The sequence below is a fragment of the Drosophila bipectinata genome, chromosome 4, assembly GCF_030179905.1.
Source record: "Drosophila bipectinata strain 14024-0381.07 chromosome 4, DbipHiC1v2, whole genome shotgun sequence".
In the NCBI taxonomy this organism is placed as follows: domain Eukaryota; kingdom Metazoa; phylum Arthropoda; class Insecta; order Diptera; family Drosophilidae; genus Drosophila; species Drosophila bipectinata.
This window is the reverse complement of record NC_091740.1, coordinates 20,320-39,856: the sequence shown is the minus strand read 5'-3', so window position 1 is coordinate 39,856 and position 19,537 is coordinate 20,320. Positions and strand designations below refer to the sequence as shown.

Genomic DNA, 19,537 nt, shown 5'->3' with positions numbered 1-19,537 from the left:
CAACTATGTATATAATTTGAGCATTGCCTTGATGCAAAATTAATAACGAGAGTTGTCAGTATTCATCACAACATCACTTGTACTTTGAAGTTCCTAATTATTATGTTACTACCATTATCACTATTGTTTAAATCAACTATGTAGATTATTTAAGCATTGCCTTGTTGCACAACTAATAACGAGAGTTGCCAGTATTCATCACAACATCGCAATTACATCGAAATTAACTATTGTCCTGTCAAACAATTAATAGCGAGAGTTGCTAGCATTCATCATAACTTACCTCGACATGCCTAGACCCTATAAAACCCTGTTCGGCGACGTATACAACACATCGTCCATATGCAACCAAATCACCCCACCTACCAATCTATGCGCTACGCGTCGTTAGTACCACCAGTACGGCCGTCGCTTCGGACCGGGGGAGTAGTTAAATATAGCACCCTACCTTGCCTCTGTACCCCCGTCGCTACAAAAAACAAGTGTACAAAGCTCATGCATCGATCGGGGACATTTTCTCGGATTCTCACTCTCTCGCTTTCAGCAATGGGATCCTAAGCAAATATGAACGCTCTTCCGTCCTTAGTAACGGGACCAAAAGCTCTTAGATTTATTCAAGGTTATACATGTAATTCTTGGGAATAAAGCTTTTCACTTTTGTTGAACCACCAAATTGGAGACACGTATTTTTGATCTTGCTAAAAACACTGCGGCATAGAAGGAACTTGAAGGAACGAAGGATTCGTTACTCCCACTCTTTGACCACGTCCAACTGGTAACTCGCGCATGTTGGCTCTAATTGGTGGGCAAAAAATTCAAGTTGGCTAGCATGCTCGCCTGTGGGTGGGCCCCTTCATCATTGACCATCCTTGTTTTAAGTACAAATCATTTTTAATATGTATGCATCTCAACTCAGAGTATGGGGTATGGGAGGCACCTTATCTTTGAAATACTCATCAAAGAAAAATAAGAAAAATTTTTTTAGGAATACTTTACGTTCATATGTTTTTAGGTTGCACGTACAAAATATTCTTTGTATTTGTCTCATTTATAAAATTCTTTTTGTAATAATTTATGATTTATTGTATTTAATTTTGTTTATTTCCTTCTTATAAATCGCGCCATCAAGTACGTTTGTTATACCCTTGCAGAGGGTATTATAATTTTGTCCAAAAGTGTGCAACGCAGTGAAGGAGACATCTCCGACCCTATAAAGTATATATATTCTTGATCAGGATCACCTCCTGAGTTGATATGACCATGTCCGTCTGTCCGTCTGTCTGTCCGTTTCTACGCGAACTAGTCTCTCAGTTTTAAAGCTATCGACTTGAAACTTTGCACACACCCTTCTTTCCTTTGCACGCAGTATATAAAACGAAACGACCGGGATCGGCCGACTATATCCTATAGCTGCCATATAACTGATTGATCGGAAATGGTATAACTTTGGTGTTTTTAGAGTTAGAGAGTTCAAATTTGACACGAGAGCTATTTTTAGCAAAACAATACGATGTGCCGAATTTCATAAGGATCGGCCGACTATATCCTATAGCTGTCATATAACTGAACGATCGGAAATGACCCAACTTTCGTGTTTTTGAAGATAGAAAGCTGGAACTTGGTACAGATTCTATTTTTGATCAGTTCATTCAACCTACCAAATTTCATAAGGATCGGCCAACTTAATTCGATGTTTGCGATATATATCCGGTTTTAACTGAAAGGATATATAAACTTCGCCTCCGCCCGAAGTTAGCTTTCCTTTCTTGTTATAATTTAATTTTTTACGGCAGATATTTTTAGATATATTTATATTTTTCATCTTTATTGGCTTATTATTTTTCTGAATCTATTCTCTTAGTAGTATCGTTATCAAACTTTAGTTGTTGACTAGGTTTAACCCTCAGTAGAGCAATAAGAATAGTTGGTATGGACATATCCAAATCGTATTTTCTTTGAAAGAAATAAGATTGGACCTTATCCGTAGGAATAACTTTGATGCATGTGACCGAAAAACATGAGTCGTAATCGAACTACCGAACTGAGCGGACGTGCTTTGCCCGAGCTCCGGGAAAACTTCACTTCGCTTATATTTTCGCCAATATAAGCGAAAAGACACTGAAATACAATTTATTAAAAGCGACAGACAAGCTTTTTATAACAGTTGTAATGTGCTAAACCAAAACTATTGCATTGTCCAAAAAAAAGTAAGAGCCCCGCAATGGGCGCATTGAGCAACAATCAAAAAAACGAGGGTAGAAGTGCAGTAAGCCAAAGAAACGGCTTCTACTCTTACTTTTCAACCCGCGATACCGAAGTGGAAAAATCGGCGCTTAAAAGCAACCCGGCTTTACTAACCGCTGAAACCCAAAGGGCACGGTCTTGCTCACCCGCTCTGCTCACTCCGACTCCCGCGTCATGGAGTTCGCAGTGTAAAACCCCTCCAATACCGGAAACAAATTTCGCACCAACAACAAGCAGCGCTACAACTTCTGCAACAACAGCGAAAACCCCTGCAACTCAAAGTACCACGACGTCAACGACTACAGCGAGTACAAAAACAATAACCTCGGAAAGTGCCAAAGCGGCAACGGCCACACAGACTGGAATGGATCGCTACATCCAAATTGAGCGCAAGCTTAGCCCGCAGAGTAATCCGGCAGGCAATAAAACAAAAATTAACCGTGTCCTGAATATCGATAAAGAACCAGACAGATCCACTACTAACAGATTTGCCCTACTGGCGGAGGCTGAGGAAAACCAACCAGCCCAAGACACCGCAAAAACCCAAGCCCCTCCAATCTTTATCAGGGAGAAAAGCTCGAGTGCCCTGGTCAACCGAATTGCGGCGTTGATCGGGAACGGTAACAACTTTCATGTTGTCACTATAAAAGGGAACATCCATGGAACAAAAGTACAAACCATGACTAAAGAGCACTTCAAAATCGTGTCTAAATATCTGGACAGTGCTCAGAAAAACGTACCAGCTGAAAAGCAGTAAGGGCCTACAAGTGGTAGTAAGGGGAATCGAACCCGATGTTAAAAACCGCTCTTAAAGAAATCGGCTTCGCCGCCAAGAATGTTATTAACATTCTAAATAAAGATAAAAAGCCCTCTCAAGGTCAAAGATAAAAGCTCAAGGTCGAGCTCGAGCCAGAAAGCAGGTCTCTGAAGAAGAACGAAGTCCACACAATCGACAAACTGCAATATCTTGAAATATTTGCAATATCCGGAAACTGCGGAGGCAACGGCAAACTATAGAAGATGTATGGTGTACAAGAAGTTAAAGAGTTGCCTGCGTCAAGCGACCGCAACGCGCAACCAAAATCCACAGAATGCGTACATTGCGTCAAAAACTACGCCAGACGTCTTCTTCGCCAAAGCTGCGAGATCCTCATTCGGTCCACTAAACACCACCAACGGCTTCTCCTAAGCCGATGCTTTTCGATCTGGAAGGGAAATTCCATTTCAGCTTAACCCTCAAAGCGCTCAACAGGCCCCAGAACAGCCACACAGAAAAATGGAAACTATGATGCTTACCCTCCAACAAAGTATGATGGAGCTTATGTCATTCATGAAAACGACCATGCAAACGCTTGTTCAAAACCAGAACATGGTGATACAGCTCCTCGTAGCACAACAGTCTAAATAATCTATGCAGGCGCTACGAATATCAATGTGGAACGCCAATGGTGTCTCACGGCATAAACTAGAATTATCACAATTCTTGACAGAAAACCATTTTGACGTTATGCTACTGGTGGAAACTCATCTTACAAATGCTTCTTTCATATAAGAGGCTACACAATCTACCGCACAGATCATCCAGATGGGAAAGCTCACGGCGGACTGGAGTTCTAATCAGAGAACGCATAAAGCACCATTTTCACAAAAGGTTTGCAACAAACTTCTTGCAGGCCACATCGATACAAATTCAGTCAAGCAACGGAATCCTCTCAATCGCTGTCGTTTACTGCCCTCCTCGTTTCTCAATCTCGGAAGGACAATTTATGGACTTCTACAATTCACTTGAGGATCGTTTTATAGCCGCAGGAGACTACAACGCCAAACATACGCACTGGGGATCACGTCTAGTGACTCCCAAACGAAGACAATTGTACAATGCAATTATAAATGTGAAAAATAAACTAGACTACGTTTCCGCTGGAAGTCCCACATACTGGCCAACAGACTCACGAAAGCTCCCTGACCTTATTGATTTTGCAGTGACAAAAACATACCTCGCAATCTAATAAGTGCCAAAGCAGTCTCGGACTTATCATCAGACCACTCGCCTGTGCTTCTAACGCTTCTTCAAAGCCCAGAAATAACCGAACACCCCTTCAGCCTGCCGACGCCAAAAACGAACTGGCTAAAATACAAAAAGTACGTGAGTGCCCACATAGAACTCGCCACGGAATTTAACATGGAATCGGACATCGACTACACTACGAGCGCCCTGGAAGAAGTACTCGTTGCGGCAGCTAAAATCTCTACTCCTCATAGGAAAGATGTAGACCGAAACAAACACTTCAAATCTAATCAGCAAATCGAACAGCTCGTGCGAGAAAAGAGGCGCACGCGTCGTGATTGGCAAAACAGCAGATCACCAGCTTCAAAACAACGCCTTAAGGAAGCCACCCGATCACTCGACCAGGCTTTTCACCAACAGGAAGAAAATGCACAGCTGAGGTACATCCAGAATCTCTTGCCAACAAGCACAAAGTACCCCCTGTGGAGGGCCCACCCAAAACTTAGCGCCCCAATTGAAACGACCACCCCCATAAGAAACTCTTCGGGATGCTGGGCTCGCAGAAACGAAGACCGAGCAGAAACATTTGCCACACATCTCCAAAGTGTCTGCCAGCCAAACCCAGCCTTAACTTCATTCTTCCTGCCAGAAATTCAGCCAGAGTCCTCCCCTCAGCCAGCCGCACCTTCATTCCGGCCGAACGAAATCGAAAAAGTCATAAGAGGGCTAAAACCAAAAAAGGCTCCCGGTGGTGACCTATTGACCCCAAAGATGCTGATCGAACTTCCAAAATGCGCTATAGAGGTCGTCTGCAAACTTTTAAATGGAATCATTAATCTTGGCTATTTCCCAAAAAGTGGAAGAAATCCATCATTATAATGATACCGAAGCCTGGAAAAGACCACACATTTCCGTCATCATACAGACCAATAAGCCTTCTATCTTGTTTGTCTAAATTGTTTGAAAAATGCTTGTTAACTCGCATAATACCACATCCGGAAGCTTGCAATATTATCCCGGCAAACCAATTTGGCTTTCGAAGAAACCATGGAACCATCGAACAAGTGAACAGATTAACATCCGAAATACGCTCAGCCTTCGAACAGCGAGAATACTGCAGCGCTATTTTCCTCGACGTATCTCAAGCTTTCGACCGAGTTTGGCTCATCGGACTCATGCACAAAATTAAAACGTATTTGCCAACATACACCCACAAGCTACTGGAATCATACCTCTACAATAGGGTATTCTCAGTGAGATGCAACGCAGCTACTTCGGGCGACTACACCATCGAAGCTGGAGTTCCACAAGGAAGCGCACTCGGCCCGTGTCTATATGTTTTGTATACTGCGGATATTCCTACGAGCGCACAACTAACAACCTCAACGTTCGCCGACGATACCGCTATCCTTAGTCGCTCCAGATGCCCAATACAGGCAACAACCCAACTGGCTAATCATCTCACAATAGTGGAAAGGTGGCTGTCCGACTGGCGCATTAAAATAAACGAACAAAAGTGTAAACATATAACGTTTACTCTTAATAGACAAACATGCCCTCCGCTTTTACTAAACGGTATGCAGATCCCTCAAGCTAATGACGTAACGTACCTTGGCGTTCACCTTGATAGACGACTTACCTGGCGTAAGCACGTCGAATGCAAAAAGATGCACCTAAAACTGAAAGCCAGCAGCCTTCACTGGATCATAAACTCACGATCGCCACTGTGCCTGGACTACAAGTTACTACTGTAAAATTCAGTCCTAAAGCCAATCTGGACGTATGGCTCCCAGCTGTGGGGGAACGCGAGCAGCAGCAACATAGACATCATACAGCGCGCACAATCAAAAATCTTGAGAACTATCACAGGGGCACCTTGGTATGTTCGCAACGAAAACATCCACCGGGATCTGGGCATGCTCGCAGTGAAAGACGAAATCCAGAAGGAAAAAGAGTCATACAAAGAAAAACTGTCTTCGCACCCAAATTTTCTCGCTTGGGGGTTGACTCGGGTTTCTAGCGTATCCCGCCTTAGACGCAACGACCTCCCAACCCAGCAATCGATTTTTAGGGCCGTCTAACTCCGTATCAGTCAATATGACTGTTAGTTAAGTTAAAAATATAAGATTTGATACACCTCTTGTTAGTCTCGCAAAGAGAAGATTCAAGAAATAAAAGCAACGTTAAAAAAAAAAAAGAAAAAAAAGAAAGTCTATTTATAAGAAAGAAAAAAAATTTTTTTCGAACATTATATTTTTATAATTTTGGATCTTGAAAAAGTACCCTGGAAATTCAATATATATATTTTTTTTTGGGTTTTGTGTATTGGCTTTGACAGATCTATGGGTTACTTTGATTCAATAGTTTGTGGGGTAATTAAACGGAATATTTGAAATGATTAAGGTGTCTATAAAATTAAGGTTTTTGTATCAATCTAATTAAGTATGTAAGTATGCGAGGTAAGTATGGTGGTATTATGGAATTAATAAGAAAGGAAAGCTAGGAAGGAAGGAAGTAGTTCGGATGTTATATAACCGCTATTTTCGCAAAATAATACGACATACCAAACTTTATAAGGATCGGCCGACTATACCCTATATATAGGCTATAGCATATAGTCATATCATAACTAAACAATAGGAAATAACCTAACTTTAAAAACATGACGTATTTTTGAAGATAGAGAGTTGGAATTTTTACTAATTCTATTTATGGTCAGTTGATCCAAACTACCAAATTTCAAAAAGATCGGCGAACTATATCTTATAGCTGTTATATAACTGAACAATCGGAAATGGTAGTTGGTACCAACATTAGCATTGAAGATAGAAGCTTGGGACTTTTTGAAATTATGTATTCCAATAAGCTGGAAAGCGGATTTATAATAAAATTCTCATAACAATTGTAACAATTCTCATAAAAATTGGTATATCAACTTCGGCTCCGCCCGAAGTTAGCTTTCCCTTCATGTAGTCTTGTTATAAATAGATTTCACATTTAAATCGCGTTTTTTGTAAATTGTAAGATAAAGTACAACGTTACACTGTGCTCGACGACGCATTCGAATTCAGGTCATAGGGAAAAATATCAAAAAATGTAAAAACAAGAAAAACAAGGTGGCTCCGCCCGAACTTGATATACAATTGAAATTAAAACAGAATTTATATCGCAAATCCTTATAAGAACATCATAATAAATACTATTTATTACAATATTAAATCTAAAAAATCCCAAGCTATCCTACAGTCAGCGTCACAAAAAAAGCAGCACTTAAAAAAAATTTGAAAATTGTGCAATCACTATGCTGGGGTTTCCCTAAACTTTATTCTTTGGACATTATTTTTTTAGGGGGGTTACCCTTGATTATTTTCGACATAATTTAGTCCTTTGAAGAGCGCTGTTGCTTAAGTTGCTTTTGATCGAATTTTTTTGTAAAGACACCTGTAAAATCATGCCAAAGCAAAATCAGTTCACTGATCGCAATAAAGAAAAAATTATTTTATTGGCGGAACAAAATGGGTCAAATCGGCAAATATCTGCTAAAACAGATAGTTAGTTATAGTTTTTAGTTTTTTTATAGTTAGTACTGTATTCAATTGGAAATAAATAGTTTTTGTTGAATTTGTTCATTTTTATAACTTTTATGAACTTTTCCTTAAGAGTGCCATAATAGTGAAAAGTCGTTAAAACTAGGGTGAAACCAAAAACCACATTTTTTAATATTAAAAACAAACTTAAACTAAAAATTGGTATGCACTTTTATAAACATACCATCAGTTAACTTATTTAAAAAAGTTGGGCGAATTCGCAATCATATAAAGAAACCACAGGCTCTGAAATTTAGAAATTCGTAAACCTTCAAAGTGCGGCTTTTTTGTGGCGCTGACTGTATCTTCAAAAATAATAAAATTGGTATTCTTAGCAAATACCTGAACATTCAGTTTAATTAAACTATAAGATATAGTCGGCCGATTGTTATAAAATTTGGTAGTTTGAATCAAATGACCAAAAATAGAATCTGTACAAAGTTTCACTTTTCCGTCTTCAAAAAAAAACGAAAGTTGCTCCTTATGATCATTATGAAATTTGATATATCATATTACTTTGTCATAGATAGCATTCATGCGAAATTAGAACTTTCTAAATTTAAAACAGTGGTCGGCAATGCATCTATTTGAAAGGGCCTTTAGCAAAGCTGGGCAAATAATTTCTGACCGCAGGACTCTCCTGAAGCCTGATTTTGTTGTAACTTATGTTTATTAACAAAAACCACAATTTATTGAATGTTGACCATTGTCCATTTGACCATTTTTAAGACGGTTCTCTAATTATCTAGAGATCTCTAATTATCTATATTTTAATTTAGCACATGAATCACCATAAATATTTTTTTTATACAATATATATAAATATATTTTTACAACCATATATAACAACCATGTGGTCGAATCTCTTTTGATCTCTAATTATCAGTGGTGTCATTTCCGCTTTTTTCCCGTCAGATCTGGGTTTTTTTGAAGCGTGATTGCGGGAAAAATTTGAAAACAGCGGGCAGCGGGAATTCTGGCTTTTGAGCAAATTTACGCAGCTTTTTTTTTGTTTACTTTTTGATGCATTCTCTGTTGAAAATATTTTTAAAATTAAAAAGAAACAAATCTCTCCAATCCTTGAGTATTTTGGTACTCCTAATATAGATAAAATTTAACGACTGTACAACGAAATAACCATGGTAGAGTGGGAAAATGTCGATGATACTGTTAAGTTCTGGGCTGAAGTTCTTAAATATCGGGATTCTGGCGGAAACTGCCGTTTTCAGGAATTGGCTTCAGTTGCTCTGCAAATGCAGTCCTGCCTTGGTCGAATGCCGACGTCGAGCGGGTGTTCAGCCAAGTACATTTAATAAAAACGAAAATTCGAAATAACATGAGCGTTGAAACGTTAAACGCTATACTGAGTATAAGGTCCATATTTTAATTTGTATCTTAAAATTATAAATTAATTTACTTAAAATTTAAGGTACGGGCTGCGTCGACACAATATGTGCTGTTTTAACTATAATATACCACCCAGCTGCCTATCTACAATTGAAGACAAGAAATTTTATCCAACTGATAATGATTGACGACATCTTAAATATAATATAGATCTTAATTTTTGTACATTATTGTTTTTTTTGGTTTCTTTGTAATCATATCCGTTAGAGAATTACCCATATATTTTATGTTAAGTGGAACTGAGGTCTTATTAGTGAATAACATGCAGTACATTGCCTTATAAAAATCAGTTTTTTCCTAACTTTTTTCTCTGGTATTCCGCTTTTTTAGCTTTTTTTTCGTTGATCCAGCTTTTTTGCTCAGAAAAAGTGACACCACTGCTAATTATCTATGGTATATTTTAATTTGGCGCATGAAGCACCATAAATATTTTTATACAATATATATAAATATATTTTTCCAACCATATATATACAACCATGTTTTCGAAGCCCATATTCCATATATGTATACCATACTCACCCCATCTTCTAAGCGCCCGGTTTTTTTCAAATGGTTCTAAAAATTTTTACTTAAGTTTTTAAAAACATCGATGTTTAATATCGATGATTTAAAAACATCGATGTGCCCAAACATTGATGTTACTGCACCTCTAACACACACTGTATAATACGTTTGAGTTTATTTAGTTGTGTTGGTTTTACTCCATCTCTAAAACTGTTTTTTGACGATTTTTATACCCTTGCAGAGGGTGTTATAATTTTGTCCACAAGTGTGAAGGAGACATCTCCGACCCTATAAGGTATATATATTCTTGATCAGGATCACCTCCTGAGTTGATATGAGCATGTCCGTCTGTCCGTCTGTCTGTGTATACGCCAACTAGTCTCTCAGTTTTAAAGCTATCGACTTGAAACTTTGCACACACCCTTCTTTCCTTTGCAGTATATAAGTCAGAACAGCCGGGATCGGCCGACAATATCCTATAGCTGCCATATAACTGATTGATCGGAAATGATATAACTTTGACGTTTTCAAAGTTAGAGAGTTCAAATTTTACACGAGAGTTATTTTCAAAATAATATTTTCAAATAAATAATATATCCTATAGCTGCCATATAACTGAACGATCGGAAATGGTATTTGGTAGAAATACAAACTTTGATATAGAAGCTTGGGACTTTTTGTCGCCTTTTTTTTCACAATGTTATCGTAATTATTATTGTTTTAATTATGATATCCTCAGAAGAATCGGCCAACTACATCCGATGTTTGCGATATATATCCGGTTTTAACTGCAAGGGTATATCTACTGGAAAACTTCGGCTCCGCCCGAAGTTAGCTTTCATTTTTATTTATTTTTTTGTGTCATGGATAATGAACTAAGCACCAGCGAAGCAGCCAGAGCTGCACTAAAGGCTAAACTGAAAAAAAAACTATTTCGCCCTCCTATCTGACGAAGACGATAAAGATAATAATGACGTCATGGAAGCGGCCGATGACGATGAGGTCTCTCTACTAAGTCCCCCAAGAAGGAGGAAAAAGTAGTCAAAGCACCCAAGGAGATCAAGCCATCACCGATTGTTATCGCGGACTTAACAAATATGAAGACCCTCTCCAAAGCCATCTCTGGCGCCCTAGGCGACAAGGTTAAAATCACTTATAAGGTCGACCAGAACAACTCCATTGGAGTCATGACCCCGAACAAGGACGCCTTTACCAAACTTAAGACGTTCCTTAGTGAAAATCAAAAGAGGTTCTACATTTTCCAACCCAGAGACGAACGCGGCTTCCGGGTGGTCATCAAGGGCCTCCATTACTCGACTGATCTGGAATATATCAAAGAGGGACTCGGCCGGCTCGGGCACAAAGTCAGGGCACCAAGAAACCCCTAAACATCTTTTTGTTAGCCTGGAACCAGCCAAAAAAAATAAATAAGCATTCCAAATCAAGCGGTTATGCAGCTCAGTAGTGACGGTCGAGCCGCCAATTAAATGAAACGATATCCCGCAATACTTCCGCTGCCATGCCTATGGGCACACCCAAAGATACTCCCAGCGTGAACATCACTGTGTAAAGTGTGCAGGTGAGCACCCAACGGCTGAATGTAAAAAGAACGCTAGTGAACCGGTCCTCTGTCTCCATTGCGATGGCCCTCATGCCGCCTCTTATAAAGGCTGCGCATCCTATAAGAGAGCGAAAAACGTTTTTGGCCCCAAGCTGGCAGCTGTCCCACGGTACCAGTCGCCCCACTTCAACAGGATCGACCACAACGCTAGCAGGGCTAACTCCAATTTCACCTACGCTGACGCAGCAAGGAATGCTGCCACACAACCGGAAACCAGCTCTAACGCCAACCCAATCCCACCACTGTGCGCGGTTATGTCCAGAATGGAAGCCATGTTCGAAAGAATGATGGAAAAAGTTATGGGTCAAATGACACTACCATTGAAGACATTACCATTGCTGCTGCCTACTGCCCCCCTAGACACAATGTCAGCGACGTTGACTTCGGGATGCTCCTGGACTCCCTCGGGCCCAAGTTTCTGATTGGCGGGGACTTTAATGCCAAACACCCTTTGTGGGGCTCCAGAGTCAATAACACAAAAGGCGTGGCCCTAGTTAGGCAAATCTGGGCTCGTAATCTCGGCTGCCATGCTACAGGCGCTCGGACAAGACAAGACCAACCTGAATAGAGTCTCCAAGTGGCTCGACGGGTTCGTTGAACAGTTGGAACCGGGTGACCCACAAAACAATCTGTGGCGCGTCAGGAAAAGCATACGACGTCCTCTTAAGAGGATCCCACCTGTTCAGCGAGCCGACGGAAGTTGGTGCGGGTCAGAGACGGACCAAGCCAACGCCTGCGCCAAACACCTGAAAGCGTATTCTCCCCTTTCTACCGCTGCTCGCCAGAAGAGGCAGCAGAAACGGAACAACTCTTGGCAGAGCCAGCACGAAGCGACGACAGAATACCACCTGTAACGGAAGAGGAGACAGCCGCCCAGATTTCAATGTTGGGCATCAATGCAGCCGCATTAAAACTGCTACCACCTCCAAGCATCAAGATACTGACGAAAATTTATAATAGATGCTTAGAAATTGGGTACTTTCCGACCAATTGGAAACATGCTCTGGTAACCATGATACCCAAGCCCGGAAAGCCGATCTTGCCTCTTATCGTCCGATTAGTCTCCTATCGATACTCTCCAAAATACTCGAAAGAGTGTTGAGCCCTTTATTATACAATGTCTACACGGCCGGTCTTCCAGTTTTGGAGCCCCAACATAATGGCAGCGACCTATGCGGAAAATACCGCCTTCCTGACCGCTGCTGACAATGATCTTCTCGGCGATTGGCAGAGAAGGTGTGAAGGAATATTCAAGTGAATAAAGATAAATCCACCGCCACCACATTTTCTCTCCGTCGGGGAAATTGCCCACCGGTCCACCTCAACAGCTCCCCCATCCCCAAGATACCTGGGCTTCACGCTAGACAGAGGCTTACTTGGATGCCTCACCTAGTCAAAAAGCGAAAACAGTGTGAAGTAAGATTAAAGGCGTACTATTGGCTGATAGGTAGGAGGTCGAAGCTAAGGACCTCTTCGAAAATCCTAATCTACAAAGCGATTATTCGGCCAATTTGGACATACGGGATCCAAAATGCGGACTATCAAGACATTTGAAAATAGAGCTCTTCTTATCTCCACTGGGGCCCACGTTTACCACGACAACCAGATAATCCGCGAGGTGCTTGGCTTCCCATGGGTGAAGGAGGAGATCCAGAGAAGCAGCAGCAAGTACATCCAGGGACTACACAACCACCACAACGAGTTGGCGACCACTCTCCTCGACAAAAGCGAACAGATGCGGAGGCTGCGCAAATCTCACCCGCTGGACCTCATCCGGAATTACTCTTAGACTTTCTTATTTTTCCACCTCAAACTTAAGTTACACATAAGCCAATATTTTATGGCTGTTCCTATTGGACTGTTTTAAATAAAACCACCCATTTCAAAATAAAAAAAAAAAAAATCGTCGAGAGCACCAGAGCAGCCAAAACATATTTTTGTGGCTAAATCTAGGTACTTATAGAGTTTTAAAGTTATTTTTCTGTGCAAAGTTGTTTTTTATGCTTATAAAAAAGCAGTTTAGTTTTTTTATTTCTTATATCTTATATCTTGGCTTGCAATTCTCTCGAAAAGTTAATACCACCTGTGCCCAAAAAAATGTAATCAATTCGTCTTGGGTTGCAAACTGCACAAGAGAGCGAGCGAAAATTCTTACTGAAAGAAATGTTTAATGAAGATTGGGAAAAAACATTTTATTATACCAAATATGGATGGGGATGCCCAAATCGATTTTATTCTCTCATCATGTACACGTTATAAAATTGAACACCATTATAGTACCCGACATTCCAGTTTTAATTTATTGAGTGAGGATTTTACTCAAAAAGTATTGGAGCTAAAAGCAAAATATTTTTCAAGTGAAACTTCTTTAGGCGCATCAGGGGCCCTGAGGCAGATTGAAAATAGGCGAGTGAAACGGTAAGTTCGGAGCGTTACTGAAATCCGTCAAATGGGCGGGGCCAAGGAGCAGCTGCTCCTTCCCACTCTCGCCTATTCGCTCTCTCTGTCGCTCTCTCGCATCGCAAGCGCTGAACGATGTGAGGGAGCCACCGAGACACGCCGTCTCTTCCCTTCTCTCTCGAATGCCTTTCTTTCTCTCCTGTTTGCTCTATAGCAAACTACCAACGCCGTGCATCAGCCGTTCAGTAAGTGTGAAGCGAGGATGGGATATTGCGTTGACCTGTGATTCGCACTGAACGAAGCGATATTCTTAACAATATCGCTTAATCGAAGGAATATACGTATTACGGCTATTGATTTTTCTTTATTCAGTAACTATTTAGAAGGAATTCAGTGTGTGTTGGTGAACAATTAAGTTACGGGCAAAATGAGTCAGAGTGAGACTGATGTGACGAAAACTTGCGCATCAGATGCGACTCATCAACAGATAGTTGTCTCCAATATGCCTGATGAAATTCATGGCAATCCAAGGTAAATATATATTAAGTAAATATATCAAATGAATATATAAAATAACAAAAAAGGAAAGCTAACTTCGGGCGGAGGCGAAGTTGATATACCCTTGCAGTTAAAACCGGATATATATCGCAAACATCAGATGTAGTTGGCCGATCCTTGTAATTACATCATAATAAAACCAATTAATTACAATAAAAAATCTAACAAGAAAGGAAAGCTAACTTCGGGCGTAGCCGAAGTTTATATACTCTTGCAGTTAAAACCGGATATATATCGCAAACATCGGATATAGTTGGCCGATCCTTATGGGAAAAGGAATATATAATCCAATTTATTACAATACAAAATCTAAAAAAAGAAAATAGAAGATTATTTTCAAAAATACGAAAGTTGATATTTCTACCAAATACCATTTCCGATCGTTCAGTTATATGGCAGCTATAGGACATAGTCGACCGATCCGGGCCGTTCCGACTTATATACTGCGTGCAAAGGAAAGAAGGGTGTGTGCAAAGTTTCAAGACGATAGCTTTAAAACTGAGAGACTAGTTTGCGTAGAAACAGACAGACGGACAGACGGACATGCTCATATCAACTCAGGAGGTGATCCTGATCAAGAATGTATATACTTTATAGGGTCTGAGATGTCTCCTTTGACGCGAAAGCTATTTTTGGTTATAAATTGCGACATGCCAAATTTCATAAGGATCGTCCGACTATATCTTATAGCTGCCATATAACTGAATGATCGGAAATTACCCAACTTTCGTGTTTTTGAAGATAGAATGCTAAAACTTAGTACAGATTCTAATTTTGGTCATTTGATCCAACGTACCAGATTTCATTAGGATCGGCTTACTATATCCTATAGCTGCCATATAACTGAAGGATCGGAAATGGTATTTGGTAGAAATATCAACTTTCGTATTTTTGAATATAGAAGCTTGGGACTTTTTTTTAGATTTTTTATTGTAATTAATTGGTTTTATTATGATGTAATCATAAGGATCGACCAACTGTATCCGATGTTTGCGATATATATCCGGTTTTAACTGCAAGGGTATATCAACTTCGGCTCCGCCCGAAGTTAGCTTTGCTTTCTTGTTTAAAAATTTAATTGTGGATGTGGTTACTTGTTTTAAAGACGTGGGAAAAGAAGTATTGGAATTATGCCAAAAAGTATCACTATCTCCCCGTACTATAACGCGTAGGACAGAGCAAATAGGAAAATTTATTTTTTCTGAAACAAAAAGAGGCTCTTGAATTGTAAATATTTTTCAATGTGCTTGGATAAAAGTACGGACGTTAACAATATTTCTCAACTTGTTATATGTTTGAAAACTTTAGATGAAAATTTATCTTCTTTTGAGGAAATGTACGATGTAATTTCTCTTCATGGGCATGTAACAGACCAAATTTCATTTGATACCTTTTTTTTTAATATATTAACCAAAAATAACATAAGTAATTTATCTTCAGTTTGTACAGATGGGGCAAATGTGATGACGAAAAAAACATAGGGCTTGAGGGGATTTAAAAAAAAAATAAATTTTTTGTCCGTTTATTCATTGCGTAATTCATCAGGAAGCTCCTTTTTAAAAGAGTTAAGGATGTCATGAAGAGGGGGGTATAATTCTTTATCACATAGAAAATTTAAGGTATTTCTAGATGGACTTAAAGCAGAATATGGGGATTTATTAATGTATACGGAAGTTAGGTGGTTAAGTCGGGGGAAATTTTTGGAAAAGCTTTTTAATTTAAGAAATGAATTTTTCTGAAAGTTTTGGGACAGGATGTTGATGATCTCATTACTTCATTTGAAAAAAAAGATGTTTTAATAGATTTAGCCTTTTCTGTGACACACGTATATTTAATGATCTCGATTTCTGTCTGCAAAGCAAAAATAAAGAAAATTTAGATATAATAAAATCTATAGATATGTATAAAAGAAAACTTAGAATACTTATAACTCAATTAGAGAATATTCTATATGTATATATAAAAATGAACCGTTTTCCGTCGTCACGACATTGATTTTTTTTTTAGTTTTCATTTTTATATCCTTGCAGAGGGTATTATAATTTTGTCTAAAAGTGTGCAACACGGTGAAGGAGACATCTCCGACCCTATAAAGTATATACATTCTTGATCAGGATCACCTCCTGAGTTGATATGAGCATGTCCGTCTGTCCGTCTGTCCGTCGGTCCGTCTGTCTGTCTGTTTCTACGCAAACTAGTCTCTCAGTTTTAAAGCTATCGACTTGAAACTTTGCACACACCCTTCTATCTTTTGCACGCAGTATATAAGTCGGATTGGCCGACTATATCCTATAGCTGCCATATATGTAACTGATTGATCGGAAATGGTATAACTTCGGTGCTTTTAGAGTTAGAGTCAACATTTACATGAGCGCTATTTTTGGCAAAATAATACGACATGCCAAATTTCATAAGGATCGGTTTACTATATCCTATAGCTTCCATATAACTGGACTATCGGAAATGACCCAACTTTCGTGTTTTTGAAGTTAGAAAGCTTGAACTTGGTACAGATTATATTTTTTGTCAGTTAATCTGACCTACCAAATTTCATAACGATCAGTCGACTATATCTAATAGCTTCCCTATATCTGAGCGATCGGAAATGGTTTTTGGTAGAAATATTAACTTTGGTATTTTTAAAGAAAGACGTTAAGGACTTTTTTTAGATTTTGTATTATAATAAATTGGATTATATTATCATATTCTCATATGGCCAACTATATCCGATGTTTGCGATATATATCCGGTTTTAACTGCAAGGGTATATCAACTTCGGCTCCGCCCGAAGTTAGCTTTCCTTTCTTGTTTTATTTTATTTTTAGTTTTCTAATACTCTGTACAAGGTACTTACGGAAAAAATATTAAGAAAGAGTTCTTAAGTTGCCGCGAAAACCATAACAACAGCCCTTTTATATTTCTTATTCACAAGCGAATCAAACTAGCCTGGGGGCTTGTTGTCAAATATTATGTGACATAGTGACAACACATTCATTTCTTTTATTTTAAAGACTAAGAAGTTTTTGTTTGCTAATAAGTGTTTGTTAGTCACGGTAAGTTCACTTCACTTTGTATCGTTTTTGGTAACCTTTCGGTGACTACACAGAAACCAATACAAGAAACCAACAATGCCAGCAACCAGACGTATAAACTTAAGCCGCAGAACTCGAAATACAGCAAGTCAAAGATATATAAGAGCAAATCTAACTGATGAACAACGCGAAGCTCGAAATGAACTTCAACGGAATCGAAATCAACATAAAAACGTTGTGTTTAATCCCCACAGAGCTGCATTTAGTTATAATGTGGCAACTGATTACAGTTCAGAGCCAATTGTTGCTATTGGACTAATGAATATTGTGTGTCCACATTGCAATGCATTGAAATTCAAAAAGAAGCCCCTGGATTGTAGCCATTGGTACCACCACCAGAGCCACTACATTTATTTGTTATGGAAATGGGCCAGATTCTAATCATTTTTTGACTCATATCCAGCAATACAATAATTGCTTTCAAATTACGTCATTTGGCGCAACAAAAGTTATTCGAGACAATTTTTTACCTACTTTCAAAGTAAGTAAGTATAATGGCAAACAATTTGCTCTACAATTACCTAAATACATTTTTATATTCTTGCAGATTCAGGGTCAAATATATCATAAAACAGGTTCCTTATTGCCAGTGCCTGATGATGACTATAAATTTTTGCAAATATATTTTAAGGGCAATTCAACAAAAGAAGTCGATCAGCGTTTTGCACACAACAACTCAGTGAAAAGATTTATTGTGGAACAACTTCAAACATTTTTCCATCAACACAATGGATTAGTTGCATTATTCACAACTGCATTAGACCGCATGCCATCAAATAATCATAAAATTGTCATTAATTTTATGAGGCGCCTGCAGGACAACATGCTGGACGTTTTAATGCGCCAAGAAATGATGAAGTGTCTATTGTCGTCGTAGGAGAAAATTTAGAAAAGCGAGTCATTGTTTTACATCGACGGAACGATAAACTTAAGCGTGTGTCTGAAACACATCGATCATATGATGCTTTACAATAACCTTTCCTATATTTTGGCAAGGTGAAGACGGCTATCATTTTTAAATTTGGATAATAAATACAGTTACAGGTAAATTAACAATATATGTTTACGAACTTAAAATTTATATTATTAAAACAAAAAATTATTTACAGGTGCTGAAACGAACAAAAAGTCAGTTCAACGAATTATTATTCATACAGACTGAAGGTTCGCTCAAAGAGGACAATCACATCTTTAAGTAGGGGTGCCAAAGCTCTGCACACAGGAGAGCTAACTCCCACACCAATGCAAAAATCATTAATACATTGGTTCGAGAATTTTTTCACATCCATGTGGGTGCACTGAAAAATAAAATTATAGTAACAATCACAAGGGGTTTAAAAAATATCAATATAATAAAAAAAATACTGGTCGAGTATTTTGGCAGAAACAAAAACAAGAATGAATTTCTTGCAGTGAAAAGTTTTCGGTACTCCAACAACAAAATTAAGGATTCTCCGACGATTGAGAAGAATAGGGAAAACACGAAAAATGGTTTTTGTTATTGCCCTTTGCTTATGCTGGGACCAACGAAGCTTATGGCGTGAGCAACGGAACCTTATGGCACAACTCCGTATGCATGAGCATTTCCAAAAACAAATGAGCAGCGAGAGCAATGCATTGCTGGGATGAGCAACACAGTCTTAAAGTGTCGGCGTCTATTTCACCAATATGCTGTGGATATATGTATATGTGAAAGTTGAAACTGAACGATTGACATTTATCAGGTTGAACCAAGCAAAACTGCGTTCCGAGGAATAAATTCATCTTCGGGGTGCCATTAATGCTGATTGAAATGCACAGAATGTTGGCAGAACAACTATTCTCCCAGCAACATACGTCGGAAGTCCGCGACATATGCATGAATATGCGCAAGATGCGAGGTTGTATAGGCGACATTATGGCACACCAGATTTGTTTATCACATTTACATGCAATCCAGAGTGGACAGAAATTCAACAAGAATTATTTACTAGACAATCAGCTATTGATCGCCACGACATCACTGCAAGGGTGTTCAAAATGAAATTAAAATCACTCAAGGATTTCATTGTTAATCATTGCGTGTTCGGCGAGACGCGCTGTTGGATGTCGAGTGGCAAAAACGCGGATCGCC

General features: G+C 39.0%; 1 long non-coding RNA gene across 2 annotated transcripts; it reads left to right on the top strand.

Moving 5' to 3' along the window:
* Positions 1 to 17,336: 17,336 nt before the first annotated feature.
* Positions 17,337 to 18,669, top strand: LOC138926831 (uncharacterized). 2 transcript variants are annotated; one of them, XR_011443502.1, is made up of 4 exons: positions 17,337 to 17,385; positions 17,439 to 17,905; positions 17,972 to 18,468; positions 18,534 to 18,669. It is a non-coding gene; the product is annotated as an uncharacterized lncRNA (long non-coding RNA). The 2 variants fall into 2 exon arrangements; XR_011443503.1 differs by lacking the exon at positions 17,337 to 17,385 and having other exon boundaries at positions 17,887 to 17,909.
* The last annotated feature ends 868 nt before the right edge of the window (positions 18,670 to 19,537 follow it).